The sequence below is a fragment of the Cebus imitator genome, unplaced genomic scaffold (genome assembly GCF_001604975.1).
Source record: "Cebus imitator isolate Cc_AM_T3 unplaced genomic scaffold, Cebus_imitator-1.0 Scaffold28, whole genome shotgun sequence".
In the NCBI taxonomy this organism is placed as follows: Eukaryota; Metazoa; Chordata; class Mammalia; order Primates; family Cebidae; genus Cebus; species Cebus imitator.
In genome coordinates this window covers 656,297-680,245 of record NW_016107343.1, presented here as the reverse complement: position 1 = coordinate 680,245, position 23,949 = coordinate 656,297, and positions in this window count along the sequence as shown.

Genomic DNA, 23,949 nt, shown 5'->3' with positions numbered 1-23,949 from the left:
TAGCCACTGTCAGAGAGTAGGAGTGGGGAAGGCGGAAAAGGGAGGGACTGCTTTTGATTTTGAGGCCAAGGAAAACCTCTCTACAGAGGGGATACAGGTTGAGTATCCCTTATCTGAAATGCTTGGGAGCAGAAGTGCTTCAGATTTCAGATTTTAGACTATTTGTATTATCTAATTCCCAGTTGAATATTCAAAATCTGAAAGTCTGAAATCCGAAATGTTCAAATGTGCATTTCCTTTAGGTAACATGTCGGTGCTCAAAAAGTTTCAGACTTCGGAGCACTTTGGATTTTGGATTTTTGGATTAAGGTTGCTCAATGTCTATTGAAGCTGGGAAGGAGCCAGACGCCAGACATGAGAAGCATAGTGGGAAGAGGGTCTCTGAAGAAAGGAACAGCATGTGTGAAGTCCTGGGCAGCAGGGGCTGTGCCTAAAGGGCCCTGCCCTTTGGCAGAGGACATGGTGCCCTCAGTGTACCCTCAGCCTCTGGCTCTTTGACTTCTCACCACCAGGGAACAAGAATCCTTCCCCCACAACAAATGCTTCTTTCTCCTCTGGCAGAAGCCTCATGCCAGCCCAACCAGCCCTGCCAGCAGCATCAGCTGATCCCTGGGCAGTTACAATCAACAAAGAAGGAGAGAATCAGAAGCAGAGAAAATTCCCACCAGAGTCACCGAGGTCATCTGGCTGGGGAGACAGGCTGTGGGGGGGACATTCTTTCTGCTTCCATTGTTCCCCACATTCCATGGGACTAGGAGTGATACTAATTGCTACCACCACAACTGCTTGCATTCCTGGGGCATTTTACTGTCTATGAAATGTTGTGATGCCCATGATCCCATGTGGCCCACTCTGCTCCCTAAAACCTTACATTTTTTCATCTTGAATTTTTGCTGGCCTGTCCTTTTCTCTCTCCTTTTACCTGAAGGCCTCTCTGGAGGGAACGGCAAAGCGGTTTAGAAGCTTGGCTGTGTGGTTGAAGATGGCTTCTTCACATCTGGGAAGCCACTGTTGGCTGCCTACATGTTAGCCATTCTTTCTTGCTAAGATGATTATGATTTTTGTTCAGGTTAAGATGTTCCCAGCCCCAAGGAGGAGTGAAACGTAACTGGTTTAAGCCAGTCGTGGCAATCTGACCTCTGTTGATAGGGACTGGTCCAGGGATGGCCAGTGGGACCCTGTTGTGGCCTAGATGTAAGTGAAAGTTTGGAGGGATTCTGAGAAAGATTCCATTATCTGATTATAAGAGAGATAAAGGGGAAAATCATTTTTTTGCCCCTGCACTTTTCCTTCTTGGTTGAGACACTGCTACCTGAGGACATGATGCTTGGGGCTTTGGTAGCCATGTTGTGATGATGATGATAACAGAGCAGAAAATGAACAAAGCTTGACAGAGACGCCGGTGAGTGCTGAGGCAATCCTGGGGTCACCGATCTCTAGATTTCCCATAAATAAGCAATATCTATATCTATATATATATCTATCTATATCTATATCTATATCCTTGATGTTTAAAACTGTAACGCATTGTTTTTTAAGGCATCAGCATCACCTGGGAACTTGCCAGAAATGCAATCTCAGGCTTCACTCCAGACATACTTAATCCGAAGCTGCATTTCAAAAAGATCCTCCAGGTGATTCCAACACATGTTACAGTTTGAAAAGCACTGGCTTAAGTCATGGCTAGTCAGATTTTTCTAAAACATGCAGTCTAAAGCACGCTGACGGGTAGCATACCCGAGGCTCAGGTTTTCTTAGGATTCTAAGTTTATTCATTTGATTCCAGATTCCAGAAGGCAAGGGCCCATCCTAATGTCTCCAAGTGGGGTCTACACTCCAGGATGGACAAATCAGAGAGATCATTATAATCCACGGAGCTTTCCTGGAGATATAGCAAAGGTGTCCCAAGGAACAGAAAGTGACTACAACTGAAAGAAAACCTGCAACCTTCAGTGGAAAGTACTGGACAGGAGCCCAGGCAGGGTACAGTGTTAAGAACCACAAATGCCCTTTTGCTGGACAAAGTGGGGCTACACAAAGGGCAGCAGGAATCGGTGCAGGAGGTCTGTGGGGACTGATTGAATACACTTGCCTCACAGGGATTGAGAAAGGAGCCAGGGTTCAGAGGAGGGGCTCTGTGGGGCCTCTGACCCCTGGGATGAGAGGCCAGACTGGCCACATCTGGGTTCTTTTTTGGGGGGTGTTTGCAGATCTGATCTTGGAACTTGGTAATCTTTTCAACCCTTGGGGATGCACCGAGACCTTCAGTTCCATTCTACACAGCAATCGTTTTGCCTATCTCTGGGGGAAGAATAGGAGAAGCTCTATTTGATAAAATCCAATATCTCAGCTCTGGAAGAATGTCCATCTGCTTTCCTATGCCCAGCTGGACAGGATATTCTGCTTTGAGAGAAGGAGAATTGGTTCCACTCCTAAGGAAGCAGTAGGCAGTATCTGGCAGTGCTTTTATGACCAGATGTTTCAAGGCAGAACTCAAGGCACATGAGTTCATGCACGCAGATTACACCATGCCTAATGCCTTGTGGGTCAAGTGTCCCTTCCCCCTCCCTAGCTTCTTTATGTGATGCATGGTGATTTGTTTATTCTGAGAATCAATATAACAAAATAGTTTATAGTAGGAAATTTGGAATTGCACATAGCTGGCTAGAATCCTGGCTCTATTGCTTACTAGCTATAAAATCTTGGGCAAATTAACCTTTCTGAGCCCAGTTTCCACATCCATGAAGTGGGAAAAATAGTGCTCACCTTTCGAGGTTGGCATTAAGACTAAATGAGGAACCTGTGTATAGCACTCAGGAAGAACTTAATAAATGGTGGCTATCATTATTAACATTGCATGTGTCTTTAAAAGAGGCCATATTGGGGAGCAGAGGCATGGATCCGGAACCAGAACACATCTGAGAAGGCAGAGGTTGCATGCAGTGAAGGGGTCTACAGGGGGCGCTGGAGCATGGATTCCCCCACTGGACTCATCTTGGCACCTGACTGGATGAACCAGATAGGAAGATAGAGAAAAGTCGAAGCTTCTTTGCTGTCCCAGAAACTAACTCCCTCAGCATGATCCCAACCCACCCAGCTGTGAAATTGAGTTCATTACCTACTTCTTCACTGCTCCCTTTACTAGTTCTCTCATCATTCCTGAAACAGGTATATGTGGAGGCAGGGGGATGGGGGACAGTCCCTCAGCCCTACATCTGCCTGGGACCCTTCTGTTTCCTGCAAAGTGCTCTCCTGCAATCCTCTCTCACTTCCCTATGCCTGTCATTTAGGCAAGGACTTCCACATACTCCTTACACCGCCTCCAAAGGTCACCTCTTCTTGCACACACTACCAGCTGTTTGTCCATTTGTTCACTCAGTCAGCTATTAACTAAGCAGGGGCTGGGTGTGGGGCAGATGCTATGCTAGGTGCTGGGGACACAAGAGTAAACACGTCATGGTTCCTTGAGTTATTCAGTTATCTGGCAGACCATGAAGGGGACTCAGGATATGGCTGAGTGTGGGCAACTGCTCGGTCAGTGGGCAGCCCCCGCCCCTGGTGACAGCAGCACATGGAAAAGGAAAAAGCAGGATGTTGTTGATTTCAGGTGGACCCCAGCATATCATGGGGGGTGGGTATAAGGTAGTTCCTCCTCTTCCCTCTTCCCCAAATTCATATGTTGGTGGCATAAGGGGTCTGATGCCACCTACCTTTCAGGAATATTCACTCAGCAAGCAAAGTCTGCATACAATAGAATCCCACCTTCCTCTAGGAAGGAGCTGGACCAGCATAACTTGTGCCCCTACATGTGTGCTCAGAAGGTGACCATCATCCCTCTCTGCCAGGTGTTGTTCTCCCAAGAGCCCTTTGCCTCAAATCCCCATCCCCACCCCTTACTCATGTGACTCTGTTCTGGCAACCATATACCTCCATAGGGCTGGGGGTTTCGGATCAGAATTCCTGCAAATGAACTTTGTGGGGGCTCAGGCTTCCCCTCCTCCCTTCTCTAGCTACACTCTCTGCCTTGCTGATTTCACCCAGTCCTGTGACATTAAATAACATCCATTAACCAGTAACTCCCAAGTCTAACCACTCATACATGACAACTCCACTTGGATATTTAATATGTACTTTAACTCTCACAGAGCTCTTAATTGCACTTCCCCATCCCAACCCATTCCTTGAGTCTTCCCCTTAACAATAATTAGTATCCCATCTATCTAGAGGGTCAAGACAGAAACTGGAGAAATCCTTGATTCCTGTCATCTCTCATCTTCCACATCTAATTTATCAGCAAATGCTATTGTCTCTACCTCCTAAATATTTCCTATACCTAGTACCTATTTACGCTACTTCCCTAAACAAAACTATCACCTTCTTCCCCTGAGCTCTGCAAAAGCCTCCTAATTCATCTTCCTTCTGCTCATGTCCTGCTTCAATCCATTTTCCAAATAGCACCTTTCATATGCTTTTGAAAATACATTATCAGACATCACTTCCAGCAACTTCACATTGCATCTAGACTAAAGACACAGTGTCCTGGTGTGACCTCCTCAGGCCTGCCTGATCTCTCCCATCTACTCTCCATGCCATTCCCTCCTTCAGCTCTCCCCAGCTCCCCCAGCGGCTCCCTATGTTCTCATTGCCTGGAACATCCTCCTTCCAGATCTCCATGTGACTGACTTCTTCCTAGCATTTGACTTCTTCCTAGCTTCAACTCAAACATCTCCAGCTCAGAGAGGACTTTGGTGTTTCAATTTTAAATATTCCCCCATGACATCCCAATCTCTAGTTAATTTTCCTGTTTTTATTATCTGCAATTATTTTTATTTGATTATACGTTATCTGTCCCCTGCCATCTCCTGTGTACGCTGTCCCTCCAGCATTTAGAACAGGTCTAGAATAGTCGATGTTCAATATATACTTGCTGAATGTATAAATGAATGAATGAATGATGTCAACACTTTCTAGAAGTTGTTTGTGGTAGAAAGATGATAAGAAAAGCAAAGACCCGGTACCAGAAGGAACCATTGTCTAATGAGAGTTTTCACCAACTCAGCACTATCTATATGTCAGTCCTCCACATGTGAAGTCCCATTGAATCTTCAACAATCCTTAGAGGTACGCATTATTATAATTTCAATTTTACATATGAGAAAGTGGGGCATATGGAAGTTTAATAATTGCCTCAAACTCACATAGCTAGTGAATGGTGGGGATGGGACCCAGGCCTCTCCATCATTGGGCTCCCAAGGAACTTTCTGTGGCCCCACTCACACACTTCCTTTGAGTCTGGAGGAGTCAGGGGTGCCATAACGCCACCTTCAGGGGATGCTGGATTCTGGCCCAGGGACAAAGAGACAATTCTTGGCTTCTGCATCATGTGATTCCTTAAGACTGGGAAGCTCTGCAGGGACCACTCAGCTTTCCCCAGCAGGGGACTGAAGCAGCCTTAGCTTGGTCCATTGGAGAAGCTGCTAAGCTGCTATTAATTCCCTTTCCTACAGATATGAGGCACCCATAGTGATCTGGGGACAGCGGGAGTTACGTGACAGTGATTCTTGAAATCAAGGAATGTATGAAATGACTTCTGCCGGGCAGTGCCACCCTGCTGAATGTTGACTCTTGGGAAGCAGAGAGATAATCAGTAGAGTGACCACCTGTTCTTGGGCCATCTTAGTTCTGGCTACTGTTTGGGGCTGGGGCTGGTGCCCATGACCTTGGGTGGGGTCCCCAGGGTGCATTCAGGAAATAGCATGTTGAGTAATGGAAGCCTCCATCAAGGGGCCATGATAGATCTGTTTTTGGCTGCTCTCTGCTCAGCTGTGATTGATTCCCCCTGGAGCCTGTATCCCTTTTCTTACTTATTGAGTGTGGGTGATGGATTTTTGACAAGATTGATTTTGACCTGAATACTGCTGAGCTAAATGAATCAACATTGTCAATTTCTCTGCCTGGTCTCGAAGAATATTTAGGTGGATAAGGACATTTTTCTTTCAACTGCAGTGCTTTGAGCTTCTCTGGCTGCCCAGCCAAAGGTGTCCCTCTGCCAGTGCCCACTGGCTGCCCTCACAGTGGCCCCTTCTTGCAGCCATGCATGCACAGGTCTGCTTCCTCCTTCTTCCTTCCAGAGAGGCCCATTCTTGGGTCAGACCACTCTCCATGACTGCTGGGCTCTGCTACTCTCAGACACTTTTGCCGTAAATACAAGCCATGAATTGGGCTCGACTGCATGATGAGAAGAGAGAGATTTTTGTCTCATCTCTCTCAGAGCTGTGATTCCTGCATCGGCACATTTCTCACTTTCCCCCAAACCTCAGCTTTGTATCCAATCTTGAAGGTACTTGCTGATGTATGGCCACTAGCTTCTCAGAATGGGATATTCACATTAATCTTTTCGTCCTCGGAGTCTAAACAGTTTACCTGAATAGTTCTAAGACACTTTGGTTTTCTGTCTCTCTGTGCTTTCTCCACATTTTCTTTGCTGGATCCACCACTGGGCTCACCTGCAGGTTCTGGCTTTCTGGGTCCTGCCTGGGAGAGGAAGGTGTGCAGAGAAGTTGGACAGGAGAGGAGCTACCATCACTCCTGTTCTTTTCTGCATCTGAAGAATGGTTACCCTGAGGGGTGGACATTGTTCTCCTCCTTATATTATTCATACTGTTTCTGAGACTGCATAAAATAAGTAATGTTATCTAATAACTAAGACAACTACCCATTGCTGCTAAAGACTGTCTGCAGTGCTCCTCATTTGTTGCATCTGATCTTTAGAACAACCCTGCAAAGTACAGATGTTTTAGCAACGTTTTACACATGGCCTGTTGGGGCTCACCCGGGGGTCAACAGCCTGCTCAAGAGTGCCCAGCTAATCACTAGGACCCTGGTGCTCTTTCTACCATGCCCGACTGCTCTGCCACCCAGTGGAGGTTTGAGCTAAATCACCTGCAGGTCAGATGGTTCAGGCATGATGACAGCCAGGTGCCCCAGTCAGGTGGCCGGGCCCCACCAGACACGGAGCCAATCCAGGACACTGCTTTCCTGAGGAGGAGCCTGAGGCATCTACTGGGGGCTCCTGGGTCCCTGGCCTTCCTTGGAGCATCACCTACCAAGAGCTTCTCCAGGAACTGGCTCTGGGTAAAGACGGCTGGCTGAACTCTTGGGCCTCTTGGCCCTAGGAACACAGCACTGCTTCCTGGGCTGGATGCCAGCCCCCAGCTCTCAGATTGTGTCCTAGATCTCTCATTCCTCATTCTCCCACTGTGTTCTCAATTAGCTTTCTACGCCCATTATTCTTTAACAATTATTTTAACAATGACTTTAGCTTCCAAAGAGGTTCCCTAACTCATCGTCAGAGAGACCGCAGCAGCCAGTGATGGAACCCAGGCTTCCTCCAGGTCAAGAGGAACAAGGTCCGGGTCCCTGCTGAGATAATGAGCCACGAGGCCCAGACTCCTGTGTCCAAGTCTGCAGTCTTTTTCATGATACCAATTTCCACCTCCAGCCATTGTCTCTTCCCACACAAACAACCCATTGACATTTTTATGACTTTATTAGACTTAGTTCACATTGTTCTCAAGCTGGGGACATGTAATCTGATTTGAGGAGGTGGGGTTTCCTGACTACTGTCGCTGCAGGCTTAGCTTGAAGTTTATTACAGGGTAGAATATTCTAGAGAGGAAAGGGCCCCTGCTCCATGGCTGGGCCTGTGATGAAATGAATAGTCCTGCTTTTTTTTTTTTTTTTTTTTTTTTTTCATAAACAAGTCCTTCTGAGCTACTATCAGGTCACAGCAGTGCAGGTCCCAGGAGAGTGGCACTCCAGCCTGAGGAAAGAGTGATCCCTTCAAGCTGGGAGTCTCTGGATCCAGAGGTCAGCCTCCCCTTCCTGCCCCATGCCCATCAGACACCATGGACACTGCTGAGAGAGAGAGAGGGACTCAGGAGGGTGCTCAGAGGCTGTGAGGGGTAGGAATGGCAGGGTGGAATGTCCACAGCTGAGGCCTATAAATCTGCAGGCCTTTCCCAAGGACCATGCCCCAGGCAGAGGGCCCCATGGGGTGTGAGGGGAGGCCAAATGGCAGCTCTCTCCTCTCACTGGGCAGGAGCTGGGGCCAGGAGAGGGGGGAGCTGTGGGGACAGTTGGGAGCAGTCGAGGCCAGCAGAGTGGGTGAGTGGGTGCTTCCACCAGAGTGGAGGGGTGGGGATCTCTGGTTTCTGTCAGACTCTAGGGGGCTCAGCCTTTCCGATGCTCTCACAAATCTGATTTATTTTCCTCCTAGTAATTCATCTTATCCTGACAGCTTCGGTGAGGGATTAGCTGCCAGGAGAAGGCTGTCCGTTGCCTTACCACACCAGGGAAAGACAAGTCCACAGGGAACGCCTCTTCTTGAGCACTAACAAATTCTCAAGAAAAAAGTGCAAACATGCAGATTCAGAGGGGTCAGGTCCGTCAAAGGGCTCTCGCTTCTAATAAAAATTCCAGGTTCAGGCCCCAGGAGCTGAAGGTTCTGCCCTGGGCCAGTGCCTGCCCAAGCAGTGTCTTCTCTCTGCTCTCCCCTCCACCCTCCAGCCCCACCCTCACTCTGAGTGATCTGATTTGTGCTGTGAGGAGTGCAGATGCCTCCTGGGATCAGAGTGGACAATTCTGGACTTCTTCCACTGGGGTCATTTTACTGACTGGTAATTCATCTGGGTCCAGTGGGAGGGGGTGTGGGGGGATGCTTGGCTGTTGCTTAACTCCTTCATTGCTGGATTGTCCTTTACCTAATTAATATAGGAGCTTCCAGGGCTGCTCAGGGGCAGCTGTTCCCCAGGGCTGGGTGCAGCCACCTCCTGCCCCAACTTCTACCTCCACTCTCCATGGTGAATCTGGTGGTTACATGTCTGGTCTCACTAGCTGGCACCTGCAGAGTGGGTGGGCTCCTGTTTTGTTGTTTCAAGTCTACAAATCTAGTGTAAAATGTCTGAGGACTGGTCTTCACTCTCTTTCACTCATCTGATATGGAATAGGCGGGTTATTAAAAAGACATATCGTTTGCAGAGAAAGATCTCTCTATGCCAGGAGAAAAAGTAGACAGAGATAAATGGAAGGAACTGCTCTCAAGATTCTTAGCCACTTCCTTTTCTTTACAGAGGCAAGTTAGCCTGCTTCCACTGGAGCATCTCCCTCCAAAGATGCAGGTATATGGAAATGAGACTGCAGGGAGAACTTCCAGGCAACAAAGGATGTGAGACTATAGAAGGGGCCCTGCAGCTGGGCTGAAGGAGGAGGGATGCCACTCTGGACTTTGCCCAGTGCTGGTTCTCTGGTATGAAGGAAGAAGAGGGGGAGGAAGGGTCCCCAGGCCTGTGACCTTGATCTGAGCATCACAGAAGCCTCCTCCCCTGAGGATCCTGCAGCAGCCAAGCCAGCAGCTTTCACAGATGACGGCTCACTCTGAAATAACTTGTTCCTAGGGTAGTTGGTTATCAATGACGCAAATTAAACCTCAGAAAATTTTTTTTTCTTCCTGATACTTTATAGGTTTCTCTACGTATCTCCTCCCTGGATGGCTGTATAAGCCAGATGATGGCTAGCTGAACACTCTAGAAAAAGTGAATTCACAGAGGCTTTCACAGGGACCAGTGAACTCTTGGATTGGCTGAGGGTGGGAGTTCCCTCTCACAACATTCAAGCCCCAGCAATAATCCTTTCTGGGCAGTCACCTACTGCTTTTCTACCCAATCCCCCTTTCCCTGTTTACTGTTTCAGCCTTCCTAGGTTGGTAAAAGTTGCTTCATGCACCCCAGCCTCCCTCCCTAGTTCAGATGGTTTCAGCTTCTAAATCAGGTTATCTCTCCAGTCTGCATTCCCGGTAACTGAATTATCTTTGTATGAGTACACAGAGGTCTGGGCAGGGTGGGAGGGGCTGTCTGGGCTGAGAATTGTCTTCCTGGCTGCTCCCTGTGCTTGGTCTGAGCAGCCTCTTAAATGACGCCCCTGATCTCCTCTTCTCCCTCTGCAGCGCAGCCTCGAAGTCTGGAGGGAGAAGAGGGCAAAGTGGTCTTCAAGGATGCCACCTACTGCCTGGCTGGGCAGAGAGCCAGTGGATCAGAGAGGCCAGCTCTGTTCTTGGCAGGAAATGAGGGGCTGTCATGGAAATGCCACCCAGGCTGGGAACAAGATCTATGGAGTGGCAGCCTGAGTGGGTGAGGTGAGGGGGAGCAAAGGACAACCCAGGGCTCTCTTGTCAGCAGTGCCAATCCACAGGGATCTTCAGTAGTCAGCATTCCAACATGCTGGGCTGGGCTGGGCCATGGAAACCCACTCTTTGTCAGTGAATCCCAAACTTCAGTGCACCTCTAAATCACCTTGGGAGGAGGGTAGGATTTAAAAGGCTGTTTCCCAAAGCCTAGCTCAAGAGTTGGATCAAGAAGTTTGAGACAAGGCCTGAGAATCAGTCTTTTTTAATAAGCCTTCCTGGGCAGGAGACAACTTTGAGAAATGTGAGTGTAGAGATTCAGACAAGAAAGCTAATAGGCTCATTGAAAGCCTTTTACATACTAGAATGGGATCAATACACACTTCTCCAACCTTGAAAGCAAGATTTCTCCTGATATTGTACTTGGATCCACCCACCCCCCACACTCCCATTAAAGTCACCAACAGTGTTTGCTAAAATGCAGATAATGGGTTCCCAGTGCAGATGTATTGAATCAGACTCTCTAAGGGTGGGAACTTGAATATGCTTTTATAATAAGCACCCTAATAATAATAATAGCCTAGGTTCATATAGTGCTTACTCTGTGATATGTTCTTTAATATTATCTCATTTAATGTGTACAATAATTTGTGAGGTAGATTATATTATCATTCCATTTAGCAGATGATGAAACTGAGACCCAGAGAGGTGAAGTAACCTGCCAAGGTTATACCACTGCTTAGTGATTGAACTGGGATTCAGACCTACATGCTGCTATAGCTGGGTTCCTAATGTAAGAGAGGAAAATATTTGTCTTCTACCATCTTAGGTTTAGTGCCTGGAGACTTTGAATTAAACTGACAAAGCGTAGATTAACAGGAGGAAAAATACAGAGTTTATTTACATGTATAACAGGTATACATGTGGAAGAGCTCAGTGATGAGTAACTCAAAGGGATATTAGAATTTGGAGCTTATGTACTATCTTAGCAAAGGGTAATAAAATGTGGAGCACAAGGGAAACAGGTTAAGGGGTGGTTGGGCTCACAGATTACTGTGGTAAGGTAAACATATGAGGAAAACCAATATTTGAGGGAAGATAAGGGTTATTTTAGTAAGGTTTACTTATGTAGACTCATTTTGGTGCTGACATTTTGTCTCTAAGAGTTGTTCACTGTACAGAACAGGGAAGGGGAACATCTTCACAAAGGGAAAATTATGCACTGCTTCTAGGCAGATCGAGAGAGGGTAGAGAGCTCCTTCTGCATTTGCTGCATCTTAATTGCCTTCAATGGCATATTTTGGATGGCATATTCTGATTCTCTTTGCTAACCAGCATACCACATAGCCTGGCTTCTACAGATGGAGGCTAAATCTCAAAACCCCTTATCAGTCATAATTGCCAGCTTCTGACCAACTCTGCATTAGAGGGAAGAACCTGAGCAGAAGCTGATGCTGTGGTTGCTGAAGGTACAGACCAAGAGGCAACTTGATGGTCTGAGAAGAGCACTGCTCTGGGAGCCAGGAGACAAGGGTGTGCTAGGAACATGCCAGGTGACAGTAGGCAAATTGATCCTCCTTTCTAGGCTTTGGTTCCAGCCATCTGTCAAGAGGATGTTAAGCTGGATGACTTCGAGATTTCTTCTCAGCTCTGACATTTGAAAACTATGTGCATTCCCCTTTCTGAGCAAGCCAAGGCAGTTTTCTGGGAGGTTCCTTGTGTATGTGCATATTGTAGGGGAGAGGACCATTACATGTGAAGGAAGTAGCCCAGCCTAAGTCAAGCTGGGCATCTGTGTGTGGCTGCCATAAGTATGGGTGTATCCCAGGCCTGGCCAGCAGGGAAGAGTTGGGACTTACCAGGGCAGGACTCTCCGCTGTTTGTCTAGTTTTGTCCTGAAACTATGCCCTTAGGCTCACCTAAGGAGAGAATGAAAGGCATAGAGACCAGGAAAGCTGTTGGGATAACACAGAAACAGCTTCAGGGCAACATAGATCTAGAAGTAGGCACCAGCTTGTGCCAACTCTACAGTCTCCTTTTCTACTTAGAAGCCAGCTCCAGGTAGCAGGCTGGGCAGGGCTAGGTGGGGCAAGGCATCCTTTTGTGGTCTTATTCAATTCCTTGGGCCAGTTCAGGCCTGTGGAGAGCTCCATGGGAATGATCCACTGGGGAAAAGCCAGCCCCCACATTGATCCTGCAACTTCCTTGTGTAGGCTCAGCTACATAGTCACATATAATGTGGCGACTCACACTGAGGTCTTCTCTGACAGTACAGCTTGATCTGCAATCCTTTCACCTCAAAGAGAATGGCCAGCAGGGAGCCCAACTATGAAGTCTTGTTGGACAACTTCACCTACACAGTCTTCAGTGATGCTCTAAAAACAGAAGCTGACAAGAGGCTATGGTATGTGTGTGTGTCTATGAGTATAATGAGTGTGGTCACTGGTGTTTGATGAGAAGCCACTGGTTCTGTGGTTACCTTTGCAGCAAGAGACCATCATCTAGTCTCATCTCCTACCTTACAGCAGAGGCTGCCCAGCCCTCCACATTTCCATGGGGGTGTGTAGGCTCTCTTTCTTGGTGCTCTGCATGGCCCCAGGACAATTTCAACCTGGATATGGTTGGTAGCAGGGTAGGAACTCCAATGCATTTAGCAGCTTGGCGTTGGCCAACCAAGCAATTTATAGGGTTGAGGGACTGGCTTCGAGCCCATATCCCTTGGGGCATGATGAGAAACCACCAGCCCTGTGGTCATCTATGTGATGAGCATTTGCTTGTGGAGCAAGATGGTAGGTGGGAACTGGGAAGGACCTTTGAAGAATGCTGCAGTGAGCTGAAAGGGGAGACCTCAGAGAGAATCAAGCCCAGGTTCCTGCTAATGGAGCAATTATTGGCCTGCTGGTCTCCAAAGCACATACTATTACCTAAAGCAGCATCCATATCTGCGTCACTTCATGCCAGACCAGAGCTCTGACACATCCTCAGATTCCAAGTCTGTTGCTTCAGAGGACAGGAAATGGCAGCACTCTGATAGAAGTGGGCTCAAGGTGCTTCAACAGCTTAGTGATTTCTCCTCCATGCAGCCCTCTTGATCCCCTGATCTGACCTGAGTAGTTCTTTCCTCATACTCAGCTCTGCACCTTCCTTATCACTTTGTATGGTAATTGCTGCAGGTGAGTCTTCAGGTTGATTGACAGCTCCCAAGAACAGGGACTTGCCCACTGTCTTGCCCATCTTTGTGTCCCCAGCCCTTGGCATATGGCATGGCTCAGTTTAGGAGCTCTGTTAAAGGTTGTTGAAGGTTGTTGAGTGGATTGTGGACAGGTCTCTAGGAGCTTTCTGCCTAGACAGGCCCCCAAGGTCCCTTTCTTGGTGGTTCACCTCCTTCTCCGAGGCCCTGTTTCTTCCAGAGGAACACCTCCTCTAAGGCAAGGAAGAGGAGGCTGAGCACATGGTAGTTGTGGAAGGGCGCTTGGGGCTGACAGCTGTGTGGTTGAATCATGAAAATGGCACCCTCACTGGGTGAAGACTTCAGCTTCCCAACATTCCACCCAGGGTTGGAATGAGAACCACAGACTCCCTCCCTCCTGGGATGGCAGGCCCTCTGCTTCTCTCTAGCCAATCCATCCAGGCAGACATGGAGCTGTGTCTGGCATCAGAGGTTTTCCTTGTTGTGAGTCAGGTAGCAAAACAGCTTGCTTCCCAAGGAGAAAGTAGAACTTTGTCAGCACACAAGGGTAAATATTGAGTGTGATATGCTGCTAATTAGCTGCACAAAGGCCATTAGCATTAATGAGCTCTGTCTCTGTGGCTCGGCCCCTCTGCTGTGAGCAGCAGCACCATTGCTTTGGTCCAGGCTTGCTGGCGGTTGCTCAGTGTGCTAGCCGCTGCTGTGTGATTTTGCGATGCTTTTGTCTTGGAAGAAAAATAAAGACAGCTAGAATTACAACAAAGTCCCTTTTCTTTTAACATTTCTAAGAACAAATGCAGAAACTTCAGGTTAAATATACACTAAAAAGATTTTGTCTCGCATTCCCAATCTTAATTGTGCCTTCTCCCCAGACTTTGGACAACACAGGCTGGAATTGAAGAAAGGAGTAGGGTGGAGGAATGATCAAAACCAGAATTTTAGGGGAACATTTACTATGTACCAAGCACAGAATCATGCATAACCTTGTTTTAGCCTCATAATAATCACATGGGGTGGATTCTATTATCCTCATTTTGCATATGGGGGAGAGTGAAACTCAAAGGGGTTAAGTAATTTGCCCAAGTTCTCCCAGTTAATAAATGAAAGAGCTAAGATGTTTCAGCTGTGCCTGAATCCAGAGCCCATGATCTTAACTATGACACCGAACTCCCCTGGAAGAGAGGACAGGAAGGATCATGCTGAACATTCTTACCTCTTCAAAAGCGGGAGAGAAGAAGTAAATCAACAAAGGATTTGTTCATCATTTTTTAATAAAGATATTTATTTATGGTTTATTTAACATCTACTGTGGGCTGGGTTTGGGGATGTAATATATTATTTTTGCACCCATGGAGGCTGTCATTAAGTGATGAGATAATAGAAACAGATAACTATAATAAAAGGTAGTATGGTCTACAGTAAAGCTAAGCACTGTGCACTGTGACAGCGTGAATTAGGGAGACCTAAATGTATGTAGGGTATGAAAAACATGACAGCATCTTTTAATCTCCTAGATCTTTTTTAAACCTTTTTAATCAGTGAGGAAGCAAACGGCAGTGGATGGTGAAGGCTTCCTGGAGGAGGCACTGCACAAGCTAAGCTCAGGGAAGAGTCTGTTAGATGGAAGTAGCAGCTGTGGGGGGTAGGGCGCTGCTGATTGAAGGGTCACTTGGAGCAATGACTCGGAGGTGCGATACAGCAAGGTGTGTGAAGGGAGGACTGCAAGTATGTTTCTGTTTGTAGAGCATGAAATGTGGGGCAGATAGTAGTGAGGAATGAAGCTAGGGGGAAGTGAAAATAGGTCACAGAGGGCCTGATAGGCAAGGGAAGGGAGCTTGGACTTTATTCTGAGCAAAGCAGAGCTCTCATCAGTCAGATTTTTAAACACAGGAATGGCATGGAAGATGAGATTGACAAAAGTGAGATCAGTAGCTGATGGGTCAATGGTGGTTAGAGGCTGCTGCATAGCTTGGGCAAGAATGGTGGTGGCCTGAATGTGAATGATAGTTGTAGGGATGGAGATAGGGGACAATTTGATGCATATTTGGGAGGTAGAATTGGCAGCCCTCAGTGGTTGTCTAAACACAAGAGGTTCGAGGGAGAGGGAGGAGCAGGAGGAGCACTCAAGTTCCTGCCTTGGGAAATTTGAATTGGGTAAGGTAATGACATGTTACTAACACGTAAGGTCTGGAGACAGGGTGTGGTTTGATGTTTGGAGCATGTTGAGTGCGGCATTACTATGGAATACCTAGATGGAAATATGTAACACACAGTTGGATATGAGGTATACGGCCTACAAACGCCACTGGGAGCAGCCTGAGTTTGATAGCAACTGAGACATTTAGGATGTTTGGGATCATACGAGGTGGCTGTTGGTGAAGAGTTGGTGTGCAGTGCACGCCCACCCTCAGTGTCTCACCACTCTTGCCCAACTCTGTCTCCAGGGTATAATCAAGTCCCTGAATGCTATGCCCTAGCTTATCTCTCTGATCCTCCATGAGGCCACTGTCTTAGCCTGTTTGTGCTGCTATAATAAAATATCTGAGACTGGTAATATGTAAAGAACAGAAATGTATTTTCTCATAGTTCTATGGGCTGGGAAGTCCAAGATCAAAGTACCAGCAGGCAAGGGCCCAGCCTCTGCTTCCAAGATGGCACCCATTGCTGCATCCTCCAGAGGGAAGGAGTGCTGTGTCCTCACATGGCAGAAGGTCCCAAAGGGGTGAAAAGAGTCAGACTCGCTCCATCAAGCCCTTTATATAAGCACCTAATCCCATTCATGAGGACAGAGCCTTCATGACTTAACCACCTCCAAAGGCTTCACTTCCTAGTACTGCTGCACTGAGGATTAAGTTTCAACATGAATATTGGAGGGAACAAAACATTCAAACCATAGCAGCCAGATATTTCCAGTTCTTCTACTCCACAAATGTAGCTCCCTTGGGATTATACTGGAAGGTCTACTGGCAGCAGTATAACTCTAGAACTCCTTCCCCATATTTCTTGACATGAAAATTGGCAATTTTTTTTTTTTTTTTGAGACAGAGTCTTGCTCTGTCATCCAGGCTATAGTGCAGTGGCATGATCTTGGCTCACTGCAACCTCCAACTCCCAGGTTCAAGCAATTCTCCTGTCTCAGCCTCCCGAGTAGCTGGGATTACAGGTACTTGCCACTACACCGAGCTAATTTTTCTTTTTTTTTTTTTGAGACAGAGTTTCGCTCTTGTTACCCAGGCTGGAGTGCAATGGCGCGATCTTGGCTCACTGCAACCTCCGCCTCCTGGGTTCAGGCAATTCTCCTGCCTCAGCCTCCCAAGTAGCCGGGACTACAGGCACGCGCCACCATGCCCAGCTGATTTTTTGTATTTTTAGTAGAGGCGGGGTTTCACCATGTTGACCAGGATGGTCTCGATCTCTTGACCTCGTGATCCACCCGCCTCGGCCTCCCAAAGTGCTGGGATTACAGGCGTGAGCCACCGCGCCCGGCCTCACCGAGCTAATTTTTGTATTTTTTGTAGAGACAGGGTTTCACCATATTGGTCAGGCTGGTCTCAAACTCCTGACCTCAGGTGATTCACCCACCTCAGCCTCCCCAAGTGCTGGGATTACAGATGTGAGCCACTGCATCTGACCAATAATTTTTAGATCTAGCAGTGATGTGGATGAACTGATTACTGTCTTCTCTGTCACCACTATTCCCCAGGATTCCAGCTCTTTCTCACTCTCCAATTCTCTTCATATTGGGTTGATATTGCAGTGGGAGTTGAATCCTAGATGTGTTGATAGTGCATAGGGAATCCTGATTGTAAAAGAGGATTAGGCACAGCCTGCTTATGCTTGAAATTGACTCTAATGATTTTTTCCTGCTTCTAACCCTTTTCTCTCAATTTCACCTAATACTATCCATCTGACCATGGGTGACTAGGGACCTCCCCACTTATAGCTCTCTGAACAAGACCCTTTCATTTTGATGAAATTACATTTCATTAAAAAAAAATCCTTTGTTTCATTCTCTTACATCATTTCATCCTGCTTTCCAGACAGCTCCCTAATATGACAAATTCCTTAGAATTATATCTAGGTCCAGCAGCAGTGGACCAGGTGGGAAAAGAGAAATAGTTATTGAGAGGTAGAAGGGAAATAGGCACAAAAGCAGTGCCGTGAATTAAGTCTAAAGGCCGAGCTAAGGGCAGAGAAAAGAGAAATTAATAGCAGGATTAGTAGTTAGGAGAATCAAAAGCAGGGTGAACCAGAATTAAGTGGACAATGTGTGGTGTTGAACTGAGACCAGCTCCTGCTTTGTTCTATCAGGAAAGAGATTTGAGGACTGGAAATACTCGGCTAGGAGCTGGTGTCTACCATCCTGGATGGCTCAGGCACAGCTGTTCACAGCTAATGTGATGGGTCATGTAGCATAAGCCAGGCTCAGGAAGGGGTCAAAAGTTATTTAGGACAATAATTCGAGAGTAATTTTTCCTGCAAGGAGCAAGGTCAAAGACACATTGAAGGAAAGGCTCTGTTTTCCTTGGGTGAGGTCAGATAGAGGGAAAAATGGCCCTTACATCAATGTTAGTGTTTTTGTTTCTAAGATAGCTAGTAAAGAAACTAGATCCATGGGCTGAAATTAGAACACTCACCATTTCCATTCCTCTTAAAACTAGATTTTAAAAATAAAGAAAAAACCTTTAGTAAGATTAGCATCCTACTAAATTTAAGGCTCTGAGTTTGCAAAGAAAAGGAGGAGAAGACATCTTCCTTAGGTACGGCAGGGGTAGTTTTTAGGAAGATGTGTATGGGATACATATTGGGGGACTGGAAAGCGGGGATGCAAGGGTTCTTCCAAGTGGGATAGATTTCTTCTGAAGACCGAGGCTTCCTTTCCTTGGGTGATTAAAATGGAACAAGCAAGATAGGAAGAGTTAACAGCTAGGATCTTCCTACATCATGCTGGGCTGAGAGATCTACCTCACCCTCAGCAAAAGGACTCAGAATGTATTAATCATAGCCCAGTAAATGTTACATCTGGAAAGATTAGTGAGACAGGAAGTGTATAAGGAAAAGACAAGGCTTCTACATTGTACAACTCCAGGCACCATACACATGGGATTCAATATGGAGGACTCCTTCTGGAATTTGGCAATATGGCAGGCCTGAGTAAGAGTGAAAGTTTGCTTCCTGTTTAGCTGCCTGGGTATGGTGAACACCTGCTGGTCTGGTCTGCCTAGGAATGTTTCTCATTCTTTTAGCTAAGAATGCTGTTTTTCCCCTGGGAACTCTCCCTCTCCCCACTCCGCCCCCAATTCTATGAAGTCTTCCTGGGACTCTCTAGTGGGAATTCAAGCTAGCCTATCTCTTCTCTCCTTAAAATATGAACTGTGAGTAGAATTACACAAGGCCAGAAATTGTTGGAGCTGATGCATTTTACAGCAGCTCCCTGAGAAGACTGTTTATTACTTCCAGGGCCACTCCCAGCCCTTTGTGATGCTTAGAAAAGACATGGAGCTTAGGGAATTGGAGCATCTTTCAGCAAAGAAAAAGTCACGCTTTCTCCAGGCAGACAAAACCCCCTACAGAGAGGCAAGGCTTGGTGAGCAGAGAGAAAACTAAATCCACCCTAATTTACCTGGTCATCCAGGTGCCTTGATGACTCTGAAGCCCCTATATCTTTTCCTTTACTTTTGGAAGCCTAGTTGTTCAGATTTTCTTTCAATTCTCTTACCGCCCCATACCCTTCAACTTAAGTTAGCCAGAGTATGTTTCTGTTGCTTGTTATCAAATAAACCCTGAGAGATATGTAGCAGTAATATGGTAGGGACAGAGCTGAGGGAGCACCAGCCCCATTGTGAATTACTCAGATGAAGCAGCACTGGGGATACTCATGGGACATCAGTGGCCAAAATAATAACTGAGTCACAGGGAATTATAAAAAAGTCAATTCCCTGATGTTTTTTCTCATAGACTGACATACACCCAAACATGCATACAGGTGCGCACGCACACACACACACACACACACACACACACACACACATCTCTTCAAGGCAGAAGAGATGGGATGCTGCTATTCAGATTATTCCTGGCCTTCTGTACCTGTTGAGGGGGCAGGTAAGGGAGGAGATAAAGGAACTGGGCCAGATGGCTTATATCAGCCCAGATGATTTCAAATCTCCTAAGATTCCTTCTTGTTCTAGCATATAAAATCATTTAATTTATTAATTTTTTACATAGCGAGGTAGTGAGTTCCACTGGATTAATGGGGTTCTCCTTCACCCATGACATATTTGCACCACATCAGAGCATTTTGGAAGCTAAATCTGCACTAAGCCAGCAATTTTTTTTCTTTTGTACATATTTTTCTGCTTTTAACACCCCTCCCTGCTTATCTATCTCCCTTCCCTCTTGATAGTAAATATAAGAGGAAGGAGGAGGTACAATATTGAAATGGGAGAGTTCCCTGGCCCCCCTGACAGGACATGCAACAGGGGTATAGCTCATCTGTTTGGCCACTGTGCATGCTCAAACGGTTTATGGGGAGAGGAGCATGCAGATGAGCAGGTGCAGGAGCTGGGAAGAGCACTTTTGGGCTCCAGCCCTACGGGGAGCATCTGGGGTGGGTGCCTGCAACTTCTAAAGCCCCAATGGGTATGTGACAGTGCTCTTTGAGCAGTTGCCATCCACAGATGGCTTAAGTGTTAACCAGCTCAGTGCCCTCTTGGTACCCAGGTTCTTGTCTGGTGTTCAGGATGAATCAGGTCACATGGACAAATTGAAGGATGGTAATTGGGGAAGATTTTATTGCTGGATGGAGGTGGCTCTCAGCACAATGGATGGGGAGCTAGAAAGAGGATAGAGTGGGAAGACGATCTTCCCCTGGAATTTGGCCATCCCATGGCTAATTTGCTCTCTGACTGTCCCCAGCCGAACTCCTCTTAATGTTCAGACACTGTTTCTTCTCTCTTTCTCTGCTGTGCCTTTCTGCTGCTCTGCCACTCTGTCTTTCTTCTGTTCATCTGCCTGTGGAGCCTGTGGTTTGGGGCTTATATGGGTATAGGATGGGTGGCATGGTGGGTTCAAAGGCAACATTTTGGCATGAAAACAGGAATGGCTATTCCCATTTAGGGCCTTGGGTTTCCAGGCTTGAGGGCGGGGCATTTGCCAGGGAACCACCCTCTTCTACAGAGTATTTCCCTGCCTCCTCTCTGTATCAATATGTGGCTTTGGAGATGGTAAATCCTAAATTTAAATATTAATTTGCATTTACTGGTTATATGACCCCAGATAAATAATTTACCCTTCTGATTATGTTTTTCCCTGTCTACAAAGAGGCATGATATCTGGAGAGGACATTTATTGTTTTTGCTACCCAGCACCTATTCTTCTTTCTTCTGTAACAGGAACCCCATTTTCTGCTGAGAATCCCTCCTCTGGCCTGGAGGCCTGGTGCTTTGTAAGGGAGGAAGCATTAATGCCTATTGTTTCTCTCTGGAGATGGACATGTGGCTCAGGCAGGGCCCTATTAGGCCACTGTGTCTCCCAGTACAGCAGTGAGTTCATGAGTGACCATGTGACCCAATCTAGGCCAATGGAAATCATGCCTGAGACCTGGATTCAAATCATTCAGAAAGACCTTTAGGCCCAGAGCTGCTGAGAGTAACCCAGTTGAGGAACACTGTCAGAGTGATTCCTAACAAGGGAAAGCAGAGCTGAGAGAAAGAGACAATGTCCTGATGCCATCATTTGTCCAGTTCAATCCAGAAGGACTTGACATGAAAAGTCCCCTGGATTTGGATGCTTTTAGTTACATGAATCGATACCCCACTCTCTTTTTCTGTCAGCCAGTTGGAATTATGTTTTTGGATACTTGTACTGATTGATGTAATATTATTTATCTTTTATCTTTCAGTGTTGCGATAAGGGTGAGAATATCAGTATGAACAATGTCTAGAATATGGTAGAAGGTCAATAAACGGTGGCCTTTGTTATTTCCATTGTTATGATTGTTCCTATCATTTTCACAGGTGATCCAGAGTCATAACTGTCTCTTCTCTCACCCCTTCAACCAAACTTTCCTGAGCAACTCTGATGCCAGGCATTTCTAACACTGTGATAGAACCTGGGTGGAGGACAGAGGACCCTGCTTCAAAGGTAACCACCTGCCTCCTTCTGCTATCACAGGGCTGACCTCTATGCAACAGAGAGCAGAGCTTGGAGGCAGCTACTGAGAATTTGCACTCTAAATACATCTACCTAAAGCACAAGCTTTATTTCTGGGCACTCAGCCAGACCTCCTGACCATATCCTGGACTGAGGACTTTGGATGGTGGAACGGGGGTGGAATTGAACATTAAATGAGCAACATGCTAATTCCATGCAAATGAATATCTATTTTGAATCAACAGCTTGGGCACTTTTTCTAGGAGGGCTGAGGCAGCAGGAATCTAAAGAGAGGATGGAAGGGGGAGGGGTTTCTTTCAGAGGTGGCAGAGAGTGCAAGGGGGGCTCTGGGCTGAGCAGAGCCACCTCCTGCTCACAGTTCCTAATGCTATTTGATTGGCTCATTAGCAAGTATGAAACATGGGGAGTCAAAAAAAAAAGAATAAAGAAAAAAACCCCAACTCTGGAATGAATAAACTAACAGATGGAGACTTAATTCAATTTGCATCCAACCTACCCTAGCACCAAGGACTTTGTTTGCCTAACAATGGAGACCCTGGGTATGGGGAGGGGTCCCTCTTGCAGGGGAGCTGATGGGGATGATCCCAGATCATCTCTTCCATGCTGCTCTTATCTTTTCAAGGGGACCAGATGGGTATTCTTGTTTTAAAGCTCCTCTCCCTTGGGCTGGTCCTGAATTCATTCTCTGGTCCAGAAAGAAAGGTTCTTGGGTAGAAATGAGGCTAGCATTGTGGAAAGGATGGGGTGGGGAACTGTGGGTAGCAGCAAAGGGGAAAAAAAATCCATTCAGGAGCCAAGAGACAAGGTCAGGGAGACACCTGCCCCAACATCTCAGCCCGCCCCCAAGCCCTACACCCAGAGTGAATCAGAAGACCAGGTGGCTGGGAAGGAAGCTGAGACTCAATCCAGGTCTGCCTGACTCCAAAGCCTGCATCTGTTCCACTGTATACCGTGCTCGCAAGACCTGGATCCAAGCCTTGCTCTGCCACTAACTAGCTCTTTTGATTGTCATTAGATGACCCGAAGTCTCTGAACATTGAGAGATTCTTCATTCGATGAGCAGGAATAATAGCGAAATGAACCACGCCATAGCTGCTGTGAAGCAAATATCAAGTGTGTGGATGTGGAAGCATTGTGTACTGTTTCCATTTCTATCCAGGTCCTCACATTAGAGACAATCATCATTAGGTTCCAGGGTGTCCCTCACCTTCCTCCCCTCTAGGGAGCTGACAGATGGGGTATGTGCACAAAGAACAGCAATCAAATGGGAAAAGATGTACCACTTTACTAAAGAGCACGGCGGTGCCACGCTCTGGCAAAAGCCAGATAGGAGACTATGGCTTAGGCCAATTCCTAAAACAATCCTGGTACACAAGTCACACTTGCCCTGGCCCACAGGGAGAGAGGAAAAGAGAGAGATGGACTGGCATCCCTGTGCACAGGTGTGATCAACCACAGGGTGTGGGCCGTAGGCCTATCTCACCCTCCAGGTGCAAAAAGGAACAGAGGAAGCCAGGGTGGCCACATTTGGTTTTAGAAGGGTCCAAGTGTATGTAGGGGAGGAAAAACTTTTCCTCTATCCTCTTAAGTTCTGTGTGGGCCTGACAATTAAGTTGACACAGATTAACAAAATAAAAGCCTACAGATTTTATTTAATATTTTTATGTGCACATGAGAGCCTTCATAGGAAAAATGAAGATCTGAAGAAGTGGTTAGGACCAAGAGCTTATGTACCTTTTTAAACAAAGATTGATAAATTTGTGAAGAAATGGTGAGAGAAAGGAAAAGGGTGTTAAACTTCTAAGAGTGGTGAACTGTGGGAAGATCAGAAGGCCAGGTAGCTGGGAAGCTGAGACTCACCTCGAATCTGCCTGACTTCAAAGCCTGCATCCTTTCCACTGTATATCCTGCTCCCAAGACCTGGATCCAAGCCTTGCTCTGCAACTAACTAGCTGTTTTGATTGTCATTAGGTGACCTGAAGTCTCTGAACATTAAGAGCCCTCATCTGATGAAGAAATATGTGGGGGAAAACTAATGGAAGAGAAGGATTATTTCAGTAGATTTGTTTTTACAGATTCATGTCAGCATTGACTTCTAGTCTCTTATGGTAAGAATATTCTCTATCTGATGTAGGAGCCGAGGGTGTGGCCCTCTGAAGGATTACTGAAAAATCAACTCACAAAAGGCAAATTAATTGGGAAAAAAATACAAATCTCCTTAACATGTACACATGGGGGCCTGCAGAATGAAGATCCAATGATACAGGGGAATTGTCCTTTTTTTTTTTTTTTGAGATGAAGTCTCGCTCTGTTGCCCAGGCTGAAGTGCAGTGATCTCTGCTCACTGCAACCTCCACCTCATGGGTTCAAGCAATTCTCTGCATCAGCCTCCTGAGTAGCTGGG